The 7,032-nt window shown below is 43.5% G+C and overlaps 1 long non-coding RNA gene across 1 annotated transcript; it reads left to right on the plus strand.

Annotated features, from left to right (window-relative positions):
• Positions 1-890: 890 nt before the first annotated feature.
• LOC141372848 (uncharacterized) lies at positions 891-5,607 on the plus strand. The gene is made up of 2 exons (XR_012378343.1): positions 891-2,330; positions 3,887-5,607. It is a non-coding gene; the product is annotated as an uncharacterized lncRNA (long non-coding RNA).
• Positions 5,608-7,032: the final 1,425 nt, after the last annotated feature.

Here is a 7,032-nt window from a genome sequence, read left to right on the forward strand (position 1 = left end):
AAAGTGAAAACCCAAACCAAACAAAGCAACATAGGGGTGCTGTCTTTGCAACCAGGGGGCCACATCTTGTTATCTCCCCGAACTTGAGCACCATCACCTCTCCCAGCTCCAACGGGACCACTGACATTTGGGAATTCACCCGGTGAGTCTTGCGCATCTCCCCTTGGTATTCCCAACATGTAGCTGCACTCTGGCCCGTGGTGGGGAAGCCCAGGGCAGGAATCGGGCCTTCTCCGAGGGCTGCCAAGTGCCGATCTGGCCATCGGCCTCTGGCCTCACTGGCTGTCTCCTGCCAGAAATTCTGGGAACCTCGGAAGTGGTGCCAAGCCTGACGGCAGTGGTCCTAAACTAGGAGAAGGCAGACACACAAAGGCTGGGTCCTGCTGTGCCAGGTCTCATGCTCCGAGGCTGGCAGGCTCTTCTGACTGAACACAAAAGAAGTCTTTCTTCCTGTGTCCATTTTCTAGGAATTCAGTCTGAACAGAGGTTACAAGGCAGGAAATAGTTGATGGCCAAGGTTTACAATGTGGGTTTCGGAGTTAGTTAGGGGATTTGAATTGCCATGTTCGAACTTACAAAGCTGTGTGACATTGAGCTGGTGGCTGACTTTCTCTGAGCCCGAGCCTCCTAATCTATAAAATGGGGATACCGACATTAACATGAGAGAAGTGGGATTCTTGCCGGAGATGGGGCTTGCAAAATTAATGCAGAGCTTGGCTTCAGAACCAGTGATTATTAATTAGGGATGATTTCATTGGGCTTTTGTTAGATCGTTTGCGTCTCTCTCTCGCCTCCTCCTCCTCCAAAAGAACACATATTACAAAGACTGTTTGGTTTGACTGGGCTGGCAGGGGAGCCGCATCACATGCTTGCCCTGCGCGGCCCAGGATTACATCAGAGACCTCATCCCTGCCTGTGTTCCCCCAGTGAGCCTCCCTACACCTTCAGACAAGGCCTCCGTCTGGCACAAAGACCAAGAAAAGGTTCCGGTCCCTTGAGGTTGGAGAAGAGAGCAACTGCGAAGAAACAAGCTATTAATATTAATGTTCCAGGAAGAGGAGGAGAGAGAAAGGACACAGGCGCCCAGAAAGAATGACTCCATATGGCTTTGATGTGTTCGTTTGCACAGGACGGGCGCAGCGTGGGGAATACAGAGTAGCGAGGAGGAGGGAAATGAAGAGGGGGAGATGGCCCGGCAGCATCTGAGAGATTACGGGAGCTGTGGGGAGTAGATGTGTCTAGACGAAAAGTCAGCCGGCCACACTGCCATCTGCAGCCATCAGAGGACAAGCCAGCAAGAGAAAGGGAAGCCCCCCGGCACCCCGGTTGTTCCCAGCAGTGGGGGTGGGGGGGTTCTTGTAAAGAGCTGTTGCTGTGCTAAACCTTGGTGGGGGGGGGCGCACCTGGAATGACTGAGACCCCTCCCAGGGGGCTCCTTTTTGTGGACCTCCAGACAAAGTTTTTTCGGCTTCTCCTTTGAGGTCCTATTGTACATTTTAATGCCTTCCATGGATGTGGATATATTGTCTGATGCATAAGAGTTCCGTCTTAGCAGGCTGACCTAGATTTAATACTTTTTTTGAAGAGATTTTATTTATTTATATGAGAGAGAGAGAGGAAGGGCACAAGCTGGGGGAGGGGCATGGGGAGAGGGAGAAGCAGACTCCCTGCTGAGCTCAGAGCCCCACACAGGGTCTTGATCCCAGGACCCTGAGATCATGACCTGAGCCGAAGGCAGACACTTAACCAACTGAGCCACCCAGGCGCCCCCAGTCTGACCTGGTTTTAAATTCTGTCTGTATCTCTGTCTGGCTAGTGTCATGTTGGGCATCTTATTCCACTTCTGGGACCTTCTCTTTCCTCTTCTATAAGTAAGTTTTATAAGTAAATTAAGTAGCAGTAAGCGAGGAAGTCATTTATGTGCAGGACCTCACAACGGTGGCTGGGCTCATGAATGTTAGAGCACGTTCCCTTTCTTTTCCGCATACCAGTGACAGCCGAGAGCAAGGTGGTGAAGGAACTACAGCGGATTGGAGTATCTTGAGAGGATATGTTACTAGCAGTACAGATGTTGCAGACTCTGCTGAAGGTAACAAACTTCCTCACAATGTTACAGGTAAAACCTCTCTATGTTGAGTCAACCGTGATCCTTTTGCACAAGTGAAAGTGGAGGATCCCCAAAGGTCAAGAAGATCTCTGATACATGAAGATCAAGCCCAGCATTAAATGAAAAGAACTTAGTAAAGGCAGAGAAAAGAAGAGTTACATGAGAGCTTAGATTATATCGGACTAAATGTTTTCATCATTTCCCCCATGATGAGGAATTGTGGGTGAGTAGCAGAAACCCACCAAATGGTCTGTTGTACATCTTAAAACTTAATTGTCCAGTAAACTCTATTCGCCACACTATACAGCGGCTTTAGTCCCATCCAAGTATTTCTTTTGGTCATGTTTAAAGTTTCATTTTAAGAATCCGTGATGTATGAAACTCAACATGGATGGAATCTACCTGAATATTGTTGTTAACATTCTGTTGCCCAGAGAAGAGCAAAACCTTTTATTAGGCAAATCCCCTCAAGAATGCTGCATTAGAGAAAATAGCGCAAGTAATTTTGGCATGGAGAAGGCCCTTCTAAACAAGACAAAACCCCCAAAAGGTGTCAGAGAAAAGGTGTAAGAGAAAAGACTAACAAAAAATGGAATATCTCTTCTACATAAAATGGAGTATCTCTGCTCAGGAACAAAAGCGTAACAAATGACAAATGAAGGACTGATTTCCTCAATAGGTAAAGAGCTATCACAAAGCAATAAGAGACCATTTGGCCAATAGGAACATGAACAGGGAAAAACATACACAGGGTGATTGATGAAGTAAAATTGGCTTATGAGCAAATGAAAAAAATGCTCAGCATCACTTATTATTAAAGCAATGAACATTACAACACCAATACAAAGTTTGTTCAGGTTGGATTCACAAATATCAGTTTGATAATCATCATATTGGTGAGGTGTGAAAAAGTGATTTTATCGAAGACTCGTGCAAAATTTTGGATGGTGATTTGGCAATAATTATCAAAACTTTAATAAAAATGCTTGGTCAGGGACTAATATGTTAAAGAGATTTTAAATAGTCTGTCTTACTGATACACATGCACATATGAGCAAAGATGTATGTACATAGATGGTTATTTCAGTATGTAATGTAATATCAAAGATTAGCAACAACCTGAATTAGGAAGACAATGTTAAATATACTATATATATCTATAAAATATATCTATAAAATGGAATACTACACAGCCATGACACAGGATGACAAAGAATGCCATGTGATGTGTGTATGGTATATGTGAGAAAGAGAGAGAGAGAGAGAGAGAATCACACATCCATTTGGTCTACTGCTGGGTCTTGGAATTAAATAATTCATGTCCTTTTTATCCATCTTCAACCTCTTTTGGAAGGGTAATGCATGTGCAAAACAATACAGCTCAAAGAGTCATGACAAAATGAATATTGTATAACTACTAATCTGATCAAGAAATTGAACAATGTCCATACCATTTCTTTTTACTTACAAATTGATGAATGCTTTCTGTCATTTAGAGCCTTTGTTTCCTTTCCTGTAAATTGGGGACATTGACAGTCCTTCTGCCATTGTGCTCCCCCAGCTCACAACGGACTTTGTGAGGAATGCTTTGTGCTTCTAAGTGGCAGAGAGCTTTGCAAATGGGGAAGATAATGACCATTCAGTGTGATTGATGTGTGAGGCCTGCATGGGCATCTTGCTTGAGGGTATCTTTGTGGCCTTCACTGCCCTGGGAAGACAGGATGTTGGGAAAACAACAGCACTCTGAATAGAATGAACTGTTGGTCATTATTCTTCCAGGAATTTTGATATAAGGCCATCCAGTTCAGCCTGCCCTGAGAATAAAGAAGCTTCCTCGTTTTCGCTGAATCCGTGAGTTCTGCAGAGATGGAGCCATGCAAGGTTCTGGGAGACTCTGTCAGAGTTGTCCCTTTGCTGGAGTGGTCTGCAAAGGCTGGAGGAGGGGTCCCCTTTCAGTAGTTTTGAGGGATGTGAAGCGATATGCCTGCCCTGCTGGGTTCTTTCTCCTGCCATTGTAGCCGTGTGACCTCAGACAAGTCAACCTCACCGAGCCTGACTTCCCTCTCTCCTTGAGGATACACCTAGTCCCAACCTCACAGGGTGCTGTGAGGGCCACTGCAGGACAATCCACATAAAGTGCCAGCAAAGTGCTTCACTTGGTCAGTGCTTAGAAACTTTTGCTGTGCTACTCTCTCAGAAGGCTTACCTGGACCATCGTGGTGGACGAGACTGCTTACAGCATATGGGTCTCTATGTTTGCTAGACCTGAAGGCAGGAGGGCTAATACAGATTGGAGACTAGAACAGTGGTTTATGACTTGTTGCAACACTCAGACAACCCTCTATTTCTCCTAGTAGGTTTTTCTTGTACTAAGTGACAGAGTCCTTGTTTACTCCATAGTGACACATGGGGCTTGAAGTGGGAAGACAGGGATCTGTCAGGCTTACATAGAGGAAATGAGAGTAAAAAATCCTTGTTTGTGTGGGGAGGGATGTGGAAGACAAAAGGGAGAGAGAGAGAGAATGACAGAAGTTTACCTGTGTGGGACATTATTTTAGAACCAGACTAGGGTAGAATGTTCTTTAAGAGAAATATTAGATGCTAAGGCAAAACATATAGTTTGTGGTCTTACCTGGAAGCCTCTGATACCAGCCTAGGCATTTAGAATTGATCTTGTAGGTAGTGGAGGACCATTGAAGGTTCTTAGACTAGTGATAGGTCTCCAGTATGGGAGAGAATACTGAATTAGCAAATTAGTTAGGAAACAGGATAGTTATTATCTACAACTAAAGCATTATTATGTTCAACTCAAGAATAATCCCCTGGCACAGAGCCTCATGTTCTCAACATATGCCTGCTGCATTTTTTTTTTTTTGAATATAAAATTGCTGTAGCCCAGATGTCACGGGGTCTCATCAGGCCTCTCCAGCTTTTTAATATAAAATGACTTTGCATTTTAGTTAAACCTGTAGTAAGTGACTCTAAGTCTTTCTCTTGCACATACCCAGCCCAAGGGATGAGATGAGGTTGGACATGGTGGCATCCCTCCACCTTCCTTGCTCCTCCTGCCCCCTGCCCTTAAATCTGAAACCAGGTCCTGGGTTGAACACCTGATTCTTCTGGTTCTTCTCTGACACTACCTACCACCAGGCCCCACTTCTCCAAGCTTCCCAAAGTTCCATGGCAAGTATGGTGCAAAGTTCTGATGGAGAATGGATAAAGCTGGACAAAATGCCATGAAGCCAATACCACGCAATTGCATGAGTGGAGGGAGCCACCACTTATCACAGCCTTCTGCCTTTACGAACTATCCGTGAAGTCCCCTTCATGGTGGGCACAGCCTTGTCATAGGAACTGAACGCGAAGAGGAAAGGATGATGGAAATAAAATCCAGTTTATCTTGAATTTTTGACATTTTGTTCATGGCATCCTAATTGCCTTTCATACTTCCTTTGTCTTTTAAGCTTTTTTCCATCATTAAAAAAATGAATTGTGTCAGTTGCCCCGTGTCATTTGTAGAGAACTGTGAAAGTTAATTAAAAACAAAACCAAAAGCCACAGATGTAATTATTACATAATGAGGTAAGGATAACATTATCTGATGCTATTCCACATACCAAGAGTGAATTTTAATTAGAACCCCAGGTGGTTACTAAGAAATCAGGTATAAAGAAATTTTACCTTTCCTGCCTATTTGCAAAATAATTATGCATCACAATTATTGCTCAGGTATAAACCAGATTCTTTGGGAATGCTCCTTAAAAGGAAGACTGTTTGTACTACAGTCTCGGTCTTTGCAAAACATAAATAAACACACATGCCTTATCAAGTCCAGTTTCTTTAATCTCATACTGCGGGCATGTAAGATTTAGGACCATTTGAAACATGTAATCATCTAGTACCAAAAGATTAGATTCACTCTAGTTTCTCTAAAGTGTAAATATGAGATGTATCTGCAATGGCAATGAAATAAATATTTTAAGGCATCTACTCCTGTCCTTACACATAATTTATAACACTATTTTATGACTGTGTGTATATGTGTGTATGTGTATAAAACGCACAGTTCATTCCAGTGCAATATATCAAAATAACAGTAATATACTTGTACATATCGTGAAATGGTGCTGAGCAACTGGTAAAGCTTTCTAGTAAGTAATCCCTAAAAGACCCTTTCTAAGGAATGAGATCTTGCCATTTGCAACGACATGGATGGAACTGGAGGGTGTTATGCTGAGTAAAGTAAGTCAATCAGAGAAAGACATGTATCATATGACCTCACTGATATGAGGAATTCTTAATCTCAGGAAACAAACTGAGGGTTGCTGGAGTGGTGGGGGGTGGGAAGGGTGGGGTGGCTGGGTGATAGACATTGGGGAGGGTCTGTGCTATGGTGAGCGCTGTGAATTGTGCAAGACTGTTGAATCACAGATCTGTACTTCTGAAACAAATAATGCAATATATGTTAAGAAAAATAAAAGAAGAAGAAGAAGATAGCAGGAGGGGAAGAATGAAGGGGAGTAAGTCGGAGGGGGAGACGAACCATGAGAGACGATGGACTCTGAGAAACAAACTGAGGGTTCTAGAGGGGAGGGGGTGGGGGGATGGGTTAGCCTGGTGATGGGTATTAAAGAGGGCACATCCTGTGTGGAGCACTGGGTGTTATGCACAAACAATGAATCATGGAACACTACATCAAAAACTAATGATGTAATGTATGGTGATTAACATAACAATAAAAAATTTTTAAAAAAAGACCCTTTCTAGAACCTAAGTCATGCGTTGTCTCCATCTTGTAGATGGGGGGAGGAAGAGGGCAAAGGAGTTGATAGGATAGGGGGCAAGCAGGCACATTAATACCTCTTAACACCCATTGCAGAACTACCCTACGATCCAGCAGTTGCACTACTAGGTATTTACCCAAA

Source organism: Callorhinus ursinus, unplaced genomic scaffold, assembly GCF_003265705.2.
Source record: "Callorhinus ursinus isolate GAN/ISIS: 27379988/994484 unplaced genomic scaffold, GSC_fseal_2.0 scaffold5, whole genome shotgun sequence".
In the NCBI taxonomy this organism is placed as follows: Eukaryota; Metazoa; Chordata; class Mammalia; order Carnivora; family Otariidae; genus Callorhinus; species Callorhinus ursinus.